This window comes from Mercenaria mercenaria, chromosome 17 (assembly GCF_021730395.1).
Source record: "Mercenaria mercenaria strain notata chromosome 17, MADL_Memer_1, whole genome shotgun sequence".
NCBI lineage: Eukaryota > Metazoa > Mollusca > Bivalvia > Venerida > Veneridae > Mercenaria > Mercenaria mercenaria.
This window is the reverse complement of record NC_069377.1, coordinates 6,486,830-6,501,077: the sequence shown is the minus strand read 5'-3', so window position 1 is coordinate 6,501,077 and position 14,248 is coordinate 6,486,830. Positions and strand designations below refer to the sequence as shown.

Here is a 14,248-nt window from a genome sequence, read left to right as displayed (position 1 = left end):
GACCTAGTTTTTGACTGCAAGTAACCCAGTTTCAAACCTAACCTAGATATCATCAAGGTGAACATTCTCACCAATTTTCATGAAGATCCATTGAGAAATATGGCCTCTAGAGAGGTCACAAGGTTTTTCTATTTTTAGAACTACTGACCTAGTTTTTGACCGCATGTGATTCAGTTTCGAACTTGACCTAGATATCATCAAGGTGAACATTCTGACCAATTTTCATGAAGATCCATTGAGAAATATGGCCTCTAAAGAGATCACAAGGTTTTTCTATTTTTAGACCTACTGACCTAGTTTTTGACCCCACATGACCCAGTTTCGAACTTGACCTAGATATCATCAATGTGAACATTCTGACCAATTTTCATGAAGATCCATTGAGAAATATGGCCTCTAGAGAGGTCACAAGGTTTTTCTATTTTTAGACCTACTGACCTAGTTTTTGACCCCACGTGACCCAGTTTCGAACTTGACCTAGATATCATCAAGGTGAACATTCTGACTAATTTTCATGAAGATCCATTGAGAAATATGGCCTCTACAGAGGTCACAAGGTTTTTCTATTTTTAGACCTACTGACCTAGTTTTTGACCACACGTGACCCAGTTTCGAACCTGACCTAGATATCATCAAGGTGAACATTCTAACCAATTTTCATGAAGATCTCATGAAAAATATGGCCTCTAGAGAGGTCACAAGGTTTTTCTATTTTTAGACCTACTGACCTAGTTTTTGACCGCACGTGACCCAGTTTTGAACTTGTCCTAGATATCATCAAGATGAACATTCTGACCAACTTTCATAAAGATCCCATGAAAAATGTGACCTCTAGAGTGGTCACAAGCAAAAGTTTACGCACGCACGAACGCACACACGCACGGACGGACGACGGACGCCACGCGATCACAAAAGCTCACCTTGTCACTTTGTGACAGGTGAGCTAAAAATCTAGTCTTGTTCAATAGCAGTTGTTCATCCACAAACAAAATTGCCAGGTTTGATAAAATGAAAAAGATAAAGCTATACAATGTATTTCAATTTCTTCAATACTTCTGTTTGCACTCTATGTCCTGACATCATGTGTTCTTGAGAGTCTAACAGAAACAGGCAAACTTTGTAACACTTTATGAAAGTTTGGAAAGAAAGTCAAAATATTCCAATATGTGAAAGTTTAAAGGAACAGGATTTCCTTGAACTGACATTAAAAAAAAACCAGGCTATGTTTTCTAATGTGTACAATATTTATCAATTAAAAAAGTCAGGAATGATTTTTGTTACAAATAAGCATCATTTTAATAAGGAGTCATCATTAGTTAACACACAAACACCTGTAAAAATATTTTTATAGATCTACCTTTTTTCCATTCCAACTATTGCTAAAATTCAGTAACTGTTTTCTTAAAAACATACATGATATATGATGATATTATTATTTATATTGTTTGTTATGTTTGTTGATCAAAATAACATTGCCTTTTTCAATTTTAGGTTATTTAATGTGATTATTGTACACCTGTATTTCAAACTATCAATATCATGATATAAGAAATACATTAAACACTATGAAAACCGTGATTCGTCATATCAATGAACCTACCGGACTGGCGGATACAGTTAGGTTCGAGTAAATTAGGATACGAAACGCCCATGGAAAAAGAACAAGATTTCTGGTGGTTCTGCCTTCGAATATCACCATCAGAAACCATTTGCACCCTCAGATAGATGAAACACATTAAACTGGTAACATAAATGTATATCTGCAGGGATAATTACCAAGAAAATGAGGCCAAAATATAACGGGTTATCATCGCGGAGTACTGGATTACATCCCATAGCAAAAATTTCAGCGTATATGGCGTTTTTTTAAAAAATAAAAACCTGGGAATGAATGTTTTCTTTGGTCCTTTTTCAAGGATTTCCCGAACATTATAATTATGTTAAACAAGTCATATACATAATGCTCTGATCTTTAGACTAAAGAATCGAGCACATGTTCAAGTTGGGAAATGCTGTACTTTTGCAGAATAAGCGCGTTTCTATTGGCCCTATTGTGAGGTCGGATTTCAGGAAAAAGTAAAAAAAAATATCTCTCCTGATTTGCGGTGGCGTGGTGGTTCCAACTGAAATTACTGCATACCCGCAAGATTCTGATGCCATAACTTTTGACAACATCTCCATGGATTCAAACCTTCCCTAGATGACATGCATATTCAGGATGCTCTCTCCAATTCACAGTACATATCCACATCGACGCACTCTTTGCGAAATATGCTATATCGGCGGTTTCACTGCGTCGGCACCAGCTTTTTTTTGCTATAAACAGTGCCCAGGCTGGTATGGGAGGCGAAAAATTGAGCTGCCATCCATGATCATAGGTATGCTGCTCAAAATAAGTAGAGCACGGAACATTAGAATGTCTTTTCTATATTTTATAGTGTTTACTTTTTAATTATTAGCGATTTTGCTCGCAACTCGATGAAATTTGTTGATGGTGTACTGACATGGAACACTAGCCTGACTTTTTCCACAGTCTTTAACCAGTTTTTGCTTTGATATCATACATATCAAGCGCACTATTTGTATTCATTTATCAATATTCTTCCAAATAATAAAGATAAATAGGCTGAAATGTAAATGGAATTTTTCAAAACTACTTACTTTCGGTTTTGTCGTGGCACCGGCGGTCTCTCTGCATACCAGTTTTTTTTTCGTTTTTTTGATGCCCAGGCAGGCTCTCTGCAGTATACGCACAGAGAGGCTCTAGGCTAATGACTATCTGGAAACATTATAGCTTAATTAATTTGTTGTGTTTATCTGACTTTTTATAACTGCCAACCTGCAAAGAATCGCCGGTGCCGACGCAAGAAACCGCCGATAAAGCATATTTCGCAAAGAGTCCGCCAATAAAAAAAAATCTACTGACGATTATTAGATTAGATAATAATTACAAACAAGAGGACCATGATGGTCCTGAATCGCTCACCTCTTCCCACATGACCCAGTTTTGAGTATGACGTCGTTTTTTCTATTATTTGACATAGTGACCTAGTTTTTGAGCTCATGTGACCCAGTTTTGAACTTGACCTAGATATTATCAAGATAAAAATTCTGACCAATTTTCATGAAGATCAATTGAAAAATATGGTCTCTAGAGAGGTCACAAGGTTTTTCTATTATTTGACCTATTGACCTAGTTTTTTAAGGCACGTGACCCAGTTTCAAACTTGACCTAGATATCATCAAGATGAACACTCTGACCAATTTTTATGGAGATCCATACACAAGTATGGCCTCTAGAGAGGTCACAAGGTTTTTCTATTTTTAGACCTACTGACCTAGTTTTTGACCGCACGTGAACCTGTTTCGAACTTGACCTAGATATCATCAAGATGAACATTCAGACCAATTTTCATACAGATCCCATGAAAAATATGGCTTTTAGAGAGGTCACAAGGTTTTTCTATTATTTGACCTACTGACCTAGTTTTTGAGGGCACGTGACCCACTTTCGAACTTGGCCTAGATATCATCAAGATGAACATTCAGACCAACTTTCATACAGATCCCATGAAAAATATGGCCTCTAGAGAGGTCACAAGGTTTTTCTATTATTTGACCTACTGACCTAGTTTTTGACCGCACATGACCCTGTTTCATACTTGACCTAGATATCATAAAGATGAACATTCAGACCAATTTTTATACAGATCCCATGAAAAATATGGCCTTTAGAGAGGTTACAAGGTTTTTCTATTATTTGACCTACTGATCTAGTTTTAGAAGGCAAGTGACTCAGTTTCAAACTTGACCTAGATATCATCAAGATGAACATTCTGACCAACTTTCATACAGATCCCATGAAAAATATGGCCTCTAGAGAGGTCACAAGGTTTTTCTATTTTTAGACCTACTGACCTAGTTTTTGATGGCACGTGACCCAGTTTCGAACTTGACCTAGATATCATCAAGGTGAATATTCTGACCAATTTTCATGAAGATCTCATGAAATATATGGCCTCTAGAGAGGTCACAAGGTTTTTCTATTTTTAGACCTACTGACCTAGTTTTTGATCGCACGTGACCCAGTTTCGAACTTGACCTAGATATCATCAAGATGAACATAAAGACCAACTTTCATACAGATCCCATGAAAAATATGGCCTTTAGAGAGGTCACAAGGTTTTTCTATTATTTGACCTACTGACCTAGTTTTTGAAGGCACGTGACCCAGTTTCAAACTTGACCTAGATATCATCAAGGTGAACATTCTGACCAATTTTCATGAAGATCTTTTGAAATATATGGCCTCTAGAGAGGTCACAAGGTTTTTCTATTTTTAGACCTACTGACCTAGTTTTTGATGGCATGTGACCCAGTTTCGAACTTGACCTAGATATCATCAAGGTGAACATTCTGAATAATTTCATGAAGATCTTGTGTAATATATGGCCTCTAGAGAGGTCACAAGGTTTTTCTATTTTTAGACCTACTGACCTAGTTTTTGATGGCACGTGACCCAGTTTCGAACTTGACCTAGATATCATCAAAGTGAACATTCTGACCAACTTTCATAAAGATCCCATGAAAAATGTGACCTCTAGAGTGGTCACAAGCAAAAGTTTACGGACGGACGCACGCACGCACGGACGGACGGACGGACGACGGACACCGCACGATCACAAAAGCTCACCTTGTCACTTTGTGACAGGTGAGCTAAAAATCAAACTGTCAAATTAATTCCCCCCTCCCCCCTATGAACCAAATAAGTCATAAATTCAAACTGACGAATAAGTAATGAATTTTTTTCTACCTATTCTATTTCGAGTAAACCACCGTATTTTTATTTTATTTTTGATTATTATTATCTTTTATATAGTATTAATTTTTATAAATAACATATCTCTTGAAAATATTTTCTTAGACATGCGAAAAGTATTTCATTTCAGCACTCTATTTTCTGAAATAATATTTTAGAAATAACACCTGCACAGAAAAGATATTTTAACAGATTGCGAATCGGGATCTATAGGATGTTGCCGCATATTTATAGATTCGCCTACTGATAAACGGTACTGATCGCCGCAAACTGATAAAGTTTCTCCGTAATACACATCCACAACAGTGTCGAGGCACGGTGATGAAAAAATCAGTAATCTATCGGCTTATCAGTGGCGTTGCAATTCCTTAGTAGTTGCTATTTTCACGCAGAATCATGAACACATTTTTTTGAGCGTATTGAAACTAGTTATTGGATTTCAGAATAGGTCACATGATTAAAGCAAGTGTCGGTTTCAGAATCGATCACGTGATCAAATCAAGCATCTTTATTATTCTTACGTTTAAGAAGATCTATTATAATTTATATTTATAATGCAGTTTAGTTTTCTTCACATACTGTTGTTGATATAAAATGTGTAGATCTATTTAATCATATCTGGATCAAAAATATAATTTCAAAATACAGTATGAAAGTTATGTTTGGTAAATACTTTGGAACTTGTTTTCTGTGTGTTGTCAGTTTGGTCATAAGCTCAACAAAAAAATTGAAAGACGGTTTGTTAAATCTGGGAGCATTGCCCCAAAAAATACATTGCATCCTTTTTTAATTCTGTTGATGAATATAAAAAATTGACAGATGTTTTGCTTGCTTTCTTTCTTGACACTAATTTTGTGTAATGAAATTATACATTGTAAGAAAAATTGAACATTTCTATTCAATGTACAATGTACACCTATAAACTTTTCTCATACTTTTCTTGTAATCTGACATTATTTTGAGTTAAAACAAATTAAAGTAGAGCCAGGTTACTTCCTATCAGTATAAATCCTTATCTGTTAGGTTGAAATAAAGTTTGTTTGTCTTGAGCAAAACACAATTTGCATAATTAGTTGACTTTCCAGCTCTGCTGGAAATGGAAGAACCCAGGTGTCATTCTGGATATTATTAAAGCACAAAGCTGGTACCTGGTCACATTCAGTGACTTCCCACAATCAAGCTTTCATACCAACAGCGAGATATGGGGCAAGTGATTCAAATTCAGCAATGGACACAACTACTTTGTTAAGAATATGTGCACTGTAACTGTTTAAGAGTGCAAGTGCACCAAAACTTTAAGTAAAATTTTAAGCAGAAATGAGGCATTACTCACAAAATATATGTATATGAGCCAGATTTATGGACCTTGTGTCATATGATGTAGGTCAACATATGGGACAACTTTTTAAGTCCAAATTATATCCATTCAGTATTATTAGTGATAAAGTGAAAATGCATCAAAACTTTAACCTGAAATTCAAAGTAAAAATGGAGCAGAATTCCTGAAATATTGGTGCAATAGCTCTTATTTCATATGTGGGTGATGATGAGGAATCATTTTTTTAATAATATTTTCTGTTTTAACTTTAAAGCAAATCCATCAACGTACAACAACAACATTTTCTACAAACACTTTTTAACAGCATGTAATGTCCATGTTAACACACATTCATTTACCCTTCAACTCTATAGAGGGTCATGATGACCCATTATTGCTCACCTGTTAAACTTGGCCTTGGAATCATCAAGATAAACATTTTAACCAAGTTTCATGAAGATAGGGTCATAAATGTGGCCACTACAGTGTTAACAAGCTTTTTCTTTGATCTGAGTGGTGACCTAGTTTTTGACCCCACATGACCTAGTTTCGAACTTAGCCTAGAGATCATCAAGATAAACATTCTGTGCAAGTTTCATAAATGAAACCTCTATATGGCTGAAAGAGCCAAAATATAAAATTTCCCCCCTTTCACTTCCTATTTTTTCAAGTATATATTAAATCTAAATGATGAGTCTGTAGCATTTGAAATTCAAGCATGATTCAGGCTTGGTTTAGAAACAAGGCCGGTACATACAATGTAGCAGCTCAGAGATCCAAACCAGTATGTAGATTTCATAATCCTGGCACCGTCCCATAACATTACTAAAAAATAAAGTTAGCCTTACATGTTCAGCTTATCAGGATGGCTGATTTTGTAAACTGAAATTTTATGATTGCCATCCCTCTCAGTCGTGATGGGACAGCGACAGTCAAAAGCTAATAGGCTGTCCCTAAACATCCTAGTATTTGGACTTAGTCTAATATAAAGCATGTAAATTATCATCTCATCTGAATGTTTAATATAGATCATACCAAAGAGCTATAAAAGATCATACCGCTGGGGCGGTAAATTCAATTGTCGGTATTGCCCAGGTTGTCCCAAAGCTTGTACGGACAAGTGAAATTTGACCAGAATTTACTATATAACTATCATACGGACAAGTAAAAAATAGCAAATGACAAAAACGGACAAGCAAGTCAAAATCAGATTTTGCCGCCCGAGCATACCTGAAACCATCTGGAGTAGTGGTCGGGGACAAAGGTGAATACAGGGATGGGGGCCGAATGTCATGATTTATATATCCCAAGCTGATTTTTTAGTGGAAGTGTCTAGCCGTCTCATAACAGGACGCCTAGGCTACGTTTATTTATTCAGTTATCGGACAACTAGCAGATCCGCAGAAGATTTTCTAACTGTCTAGTAATTGATTTCTTAATCAATAAGTATAGACTTTATAATTTAATTTTACCTGTTATTTACTTAAGACATCAAACTTATCTGCAAACAAAACTTTGTGGGAATACATTCCAAATCATCTTTAAACATTGGAACTAATCAGTTTTAATAAGAGCATGAAATTTATCAACATGAAATTAATCAAGAAACCATTGTGAAATACAGTATCTTTTCCTGAAGTATTTCATTTTCAAACTTTGAAATATCTAAAAACAGTTATTTACAAGATATTTCATTTCAATAATTTGACAGTATATAATTTCATTTATTAAAATAACTTGTGCCAGGATGAGAGTGCATTTTCGTGGTGTGGCCCAGATGTACTGTATAATAATTAAATGTGTACTGCCTGGTATCTCCCCAGTTGGTGGCACATATGTAACTAAACGCTGTCTAACGACACGATGACAATGACACAATCATCCTTTTTTTGTTCCTTTCTCCATTATTGATTTGGCAAACTTTTGTTTATCTGCTGAAAATGCAATAATCTATTCAAGACGATTAAAAATATTACATTATATTGGTATGTACAGACATGCCAACCTAGCTTTAATGTCATTGCTTTGTAGGAGATTTGTCTCCAAAACTTTTTTTTATCATACATAGGTGCAATAGCATTTGTAACAATTTCAGTCCCTTTTGTTCTCTTGCATTTGAGTTGTTGATATATCTTGGACTCCAGGAGTCGGGGAACAGTTTTTTCATGAGATCGCCAAGATGGTCATCAGCTTGGAACAGAAGATTATGTTCTGCGATAAAGTTAGCAAGCATAACTTCAGCTTTAGGCACAGAATCAGCTGACTGGGTTGAACTGAGCTACACCTTTGGCAAGCTAGCTGCTGTGCACAGTACTCTTAAGGTTTAGCAGTATATCACAAAATAACAGATTTTTTTAGTAAATGAACAGCATCTTGACACAAAACTTATCTGTCCAATACATGTTTTACTGTTCTGTCCCACAGAGTTGGATACTTAAAACATTCTTAATGAGTTGTCCCCCTTTGAATAAGAATGTCATTTGTAAAGAAATAAATGTAAACAATTGTCAAAACGATGTTTTACCTAGTTATGTAAAGTTTAAACACTCGCACGATGTTGCAAATGCATCAAAACGAAGACATGTAACAGCTTTTTCAAAATGATGAGTTTTTAAAGGCGCTGAACTGTCCAGAAGTGTGGCCCCTTCATGCAGTCCCTTTCCGTAATTCAATAAATACATGAATAAATTGACAATGATTTTGTAGAATAATATAAATGTTTTATATGCTGTTAAATTTTCATGTAAAACAATGCTTTCTTTCAATGATTTGATGACGTTTGAACTTTTTTCTTTGAAACATGGACCTATACCTTAAGATGTCTGGTCAAGTCATTTCTGTCAGTAAATATTCTGATGTCTTATCAAATTTTTTCACACAACTGAACACAGCAATCCATGCTGCATTGAATTTACAAGCTTAATTTTTTTCTTTTTCAGAGGTACCTTAGCCAGAGAATCCCATTTAGACATTTCACAGCATAATGTTGGACAAGAAGTGGTCTGACTGGTCTGACATTTGGGAGAGCTAATGTTTCAAAAGCATCTTATTCTGCAAAACTACTCAATATTTGATTTGTTTGTATATAAGTATTGATATCTTAAGTATGAATCACAAGTATAATATTAAATCAATACTTATTCATTAAAAAATCGATTACTTGACAGCTAGAAAATCCCTGCAAATTTGCTAAGTCGTCCGGTAACTGTAAGACTACAACGCAGGTTAGATGTCCACTTACCAAATGAGATACTTCTCTTTTTAGCTAACCCACTGTTTATTTATTTATCCACATTTAGGTCACAGCATAAAAGAACATATTACAATACATAAATATCACAGACATGACTTCATAAAACATATTTTCTAAAAAAAAAAAAAAAAAAAAAAAATCACAATTCTATTACATTAAATAGTACAGTATTACAATTTGCATACTTTTAATATGACAATACCAAATGTCATTGCTAGTAAAAAAGGAACTGTGTTATTAAAATGCTAGGGACCTATGGATAACCCACTAAGCTAAAAGCTTATTTCCAATGGGGTCCATTTAACACAAAAAATTATTAGGACAAGATTAATGGGGGTCAAGACTTAGGTGGAAAACGGAATTATTAAAAGTATGCTTAAAACAATATCACAGACAAATGTATTCCAACAGAGATGCACATTCTGTTACTAGATTTTTTATTAAATGCTCTTTAACTCTAGATTTGTACCTCTTAAAACTTCCATTTGATTTAAATTTAATGTTACTAGGTAAGGAGTTCCAATCCTTTATACCGCTGTAATAAAAAGTCTGTTTACTTATACTGTTGACCCTAGGTACAGTAAAATTACAATTAGATCTAGTATTATGTTTTATACTGTCACACTTTCGTACAAAATTATCGTATCATTTAAATATGGTGGACATTTGTTGTGAAAAATTCTATACATATGATTCAATCTTAGTTGTGTAACGCTATTTTTAACATTCAACATGTTCAATTCAGCAAAGTCTTTGCTTGTAATAGACTCTCTCGGAGAGTAACCTTTAATAAATCTAATAACCTTGTTTTGCATAATCTGTAGTTTGTTTTTTAAACCTTTGTTTAGGCCTTCATACCAGGATGAACATGAGTAGTCAAAGTGGCACTGTATTAACGCCAAGCATAAAATCTTTCTTGTATTAAAGTCTAAGCATCTACCCTGTCTGTATAAAAATTTTAGTTTTGTATTGACTTTGGATACAATATTCTGGACAATGGTTTCCCCTGTCCATAAATAAACCTAAATATTTTACTTGAGCTGAGCCTTTTATTGTATGGCCATTACAGCTAATGCCAGGTTTAGTTTGTTTGCTAAGTTTACGTTTAGGACCAAAAAGAATATATTCAGTTTTTCCTAAATGTAATGATAGCCATTCTGAACAACTTCCTAGCACTAGACCAAGTTTATTTGATATGATTTCAGGGTCCTTATGGCTAAACAAAATCGTACTATCATAGCATATAAGATCAGTTTATAATCGTTATCAATGCTTGTTACCATGTCATTAACATAACATAAAAAAAGGAGAGGTCCTTGTATACTATCTATCTATCTATGTTTACTGCCTCACCCCTCTTGCGAGTATTATGGGCAGGGTGCACGCCGGGTGTTAGTGAAGATAAAAGTAAAACTGAAAGAAGACTTCCAGGCATAGTAAAAATATAAGACATAGCATGGTTGTTAAAATGTTAAAAACAGTAGAATAAAAGAAGGTTAAAAACAACTGCTATATTTAATAGTGGGACAAGGCCACTGCCTGCTTGAAGGATTCAAGATCAGACAGAGTTGCAATATGCGGGGGTAACCTGTTCCACAGGACTGTGGTGTGGGGGAAGAAGGAGAATTTAAAGAAGTCCGAGTTGACATGAATTTGGCGGAGACTGAGGGGGTGCATCTGTCTGGTTAACCTGGTTGGGACTTCTAAGTAAGTTGGGAGGGGGATGGCTACAAGATGGTGATAAATCTTGTAAGACATGACCAGTCTGGAGTCTAGATATCTCTTCTCAAGTGTGCTCCAGCCTAAGGTGTTCTGTAGGTCAATTACGCTTGTGTATCGTGAATAATCATTTTTGACCCATCTGACTGAACGTCGCTGGACCATTTCCAGCTTGTGTATGTTAACCTGTGTGTGGGGGGACCATACAGATGATGCATATTCTAATTATGGTCTGACCAGGGTTTTGTATGAAAGTGCTTTGACCTTTTCATGTTTTGTTTTGATGTTGCATTTGAGGAAACCTAGTGTTCTGTATGCATTTGTTGTTATTCTGTTGATATGTGTGTTCCAGTTGAGGTTGTTGCTGTTATCGACACCAAGGTATTTTACATCCTTAACTGTGGATAATGTTTGACCATGTAGCTTATACGGAAACTGGATGGGCTTTCTGCTACGTGTGATATGGAGGACCTGGCACTTGCTGGTTTGAATTCCATGTCCCACATTTTTTCCCAAGTTTCTAAGTTAAGGAGATCGCTTTGTAACCTTAGGCAATCTGTGAGGGAGGTAACTGCAAGGTACAGGGCTGTGTCGTCTGCAAATAGCCGTACCTGGGAGGTGACTGTTTCAGGGAGGTCATTTATATACAGTAGAAAGAGCAGGGGACCCAGGACAGAGCCCTGGGGGACCCCAGATGTGACAGGAACTTGATCAGATATATGACCGTTGACCACAACAGACTGGGATCTACCTATTAGAAAGGACCTGATCCAAGACACGATTTGTTTGGAGACACCATGTTCTTGGAGTTTGAATAGTAATTAATTTTAATGTGGTTGACCTTATCAAAGGCTTTACTGAAGTCTAGCAGGATACGGTCGGTTTGTTTACCTGAGGAAAGATTCCTTGATATTTCATCAACAAGTTCTATTAGCTGGGTCTCACAGGACCGTTTTTCCCGGAACCCGTGTTGCAGCTCATATAGAATGTTGTGTTTGGAGAAGTGTGTGGATAGGCTAGAAGCAATAATATGTTCTAGGATTTTGCATAGAACGCATGTTAGGGATATGGGCCTATAATTTGCTGGGTCACTAGTATCACCTTTTTTGAACTGAGGGGCGACATTTGCTTTCGTCCATTCAGATGGGAGTTGACCGGTATTTAGGGATCTTTTGAATATCAGTGATACATGTACTATGTCAAGGATCTCATATCGGAGCTCCTTAAGAACAATGGGCTTTATCAGATCTGGGCCAGCAGCCTTATCCACCTTTAGGTTTTGGAGAAATTACAGGACACCTCTGGGGTCAATGACGATATCATTCATAATCAGGTATCTGGTTTTACCGAGGGCATTCTTACATAGTTGGGTCAGTGATAGTGCAGAAACTCCCGAAAAAACAGACTGAAACTGTTTATTCAGGATGTTTGCTTTTCCAATGCATTCAGAGTTAATTTTACCAGTTGTTTGATCTTTTAGTGGGGCAATACCTTGGTTGTCCTGTCTAGCATTTTTTATGAGTGAGTAAAGTTTCTTAGTGTTGAATTTGGAAGAGTGGGTGTTGTCTGTATGTTGGATGTCAAGAATGTTTTCGATGTATGTTTCGTAAGATAACCTAATTTTTTGTTGGATGAGGTGTTTAATGGTTTTAAATTGCCAGCAATACTTATTTTGTCCACTGTGCAACTTGACCTTTTGAAACAGTTTGTCCCTTTTTCTGATTAAACGTTTTATATCTTGGGTGACCCATGGGAGGAGCTGCTTTGTACCTATTTTTTTCATCGGGAAAAACTTAGATATGCCTTCTTGTATTAGGAGTTTAAACCTGATCCAGAGGTCTTCGACTGGGATATCCGACTGGGATATACTACCTTGAGGAACTCCACATGTCACAGCATTTGCATTAGAAAAACTTTTACCTATACTAACAACCTGTTTTCTGTTTGACAAGTATGATTTAAACCAAGATATCGATCTGACTCCCATAAATTCCAGTTTACCAAACAAAATAAATATGATCAACTTATATTGGTAGGGGTCAATGTGTCAATGGGTCAAACCGTCTTGCTACCATTCTGACATTTTTACTATCGAAGCCTTTTTTGACGTACTGACGTAACATGGAAAATAAAAAATGTAAAATATCAATTAAAATGAACTTATAAAGTGATATGAGTTATATCAGGTCTTATATTTAGGACTTAAGGTTAAATGCAATACCTTAAATTGCTTTCTGCATTTTTACTTTCATAAAATTGTTGGCAGTGGCTAGAGAACCGGAATCGGTTCCCTAGACTGCGAACTTATTTGTCCGGAACCGGTTCTCTAAGCAAAATACTGTGCATAGGCTAGGGAACCGGAATTTTATTTCTATGCATAATGCTGCCGAAATCCACTTTGTTTCTTGGTAAGTGTCATGCATATTATTATCTTAATTAATTTTACCATGCCCTTGCATTTAACAGCGTTTACTGTCTCCAAAAGTATACTCGCCGCATATATACCGTGTCTGCCGTATTGGAATGATATAAACTAGTGCGAATGAATGTGTGAAAACTACTTCGCAGTTTTTAAATGTTATTAAATTTTGCTTTGAACTTGTACTATATTTAAATTATTTTAATATAAAATAATATTGGTTTGTATTTGCGTCATTACATGTTTATAGATGAAGAAATTAATTTAATTCCCTTAAAACTTCATTATAGATTCTTTGATCACTTTAAATACTGGTTTGTAACACCTTGGCATTTCACGTTCAAAGATATGTAATCAATACTAATTAACAGAAATTACTTTTAGAATTTGTTTTAATCGTTTCTTTTATTGTCTTACACCTTTTAAGTTTAAATTTCAAGTTTATTTCGGCTCCAGTGTCGACGATTTTGCATTCATTCGTACTAGTTTATTTTATCATTCCAATATGTATGTGGAAACAGTACACTTCTGAAGACACAGAAAACACAAATAAATAAAAGGGCATAGCTTGCTGAAATAGTAAAATTAATTAACTGATTAAGATAAGAACATGCACATGATACTTACCAACAGAAACAAGGTGAATTAGAAATAAAATTCCGGTTCCCTAGCCTATGCACGGTACTTTGGCTAGAGAACCGGTTCCGGACGAATAAGTTC

The 14,248-nt window shown here is 35.6% G+C and overlaps 1 protein-coding gene across 1 annotated transcript in view; it reads right to left on the bottom strand.

Moving 5' to 3' along the window:
* Window positions 1–14,248, bottom strand: part of LOC123537606 (uncharacterized protein C12orf29 homolog) — a 32,270-nt gene that overhangs the window by 17,544 nt on the left and 478 nt on the right. The window lies entirely within an intron of this gene.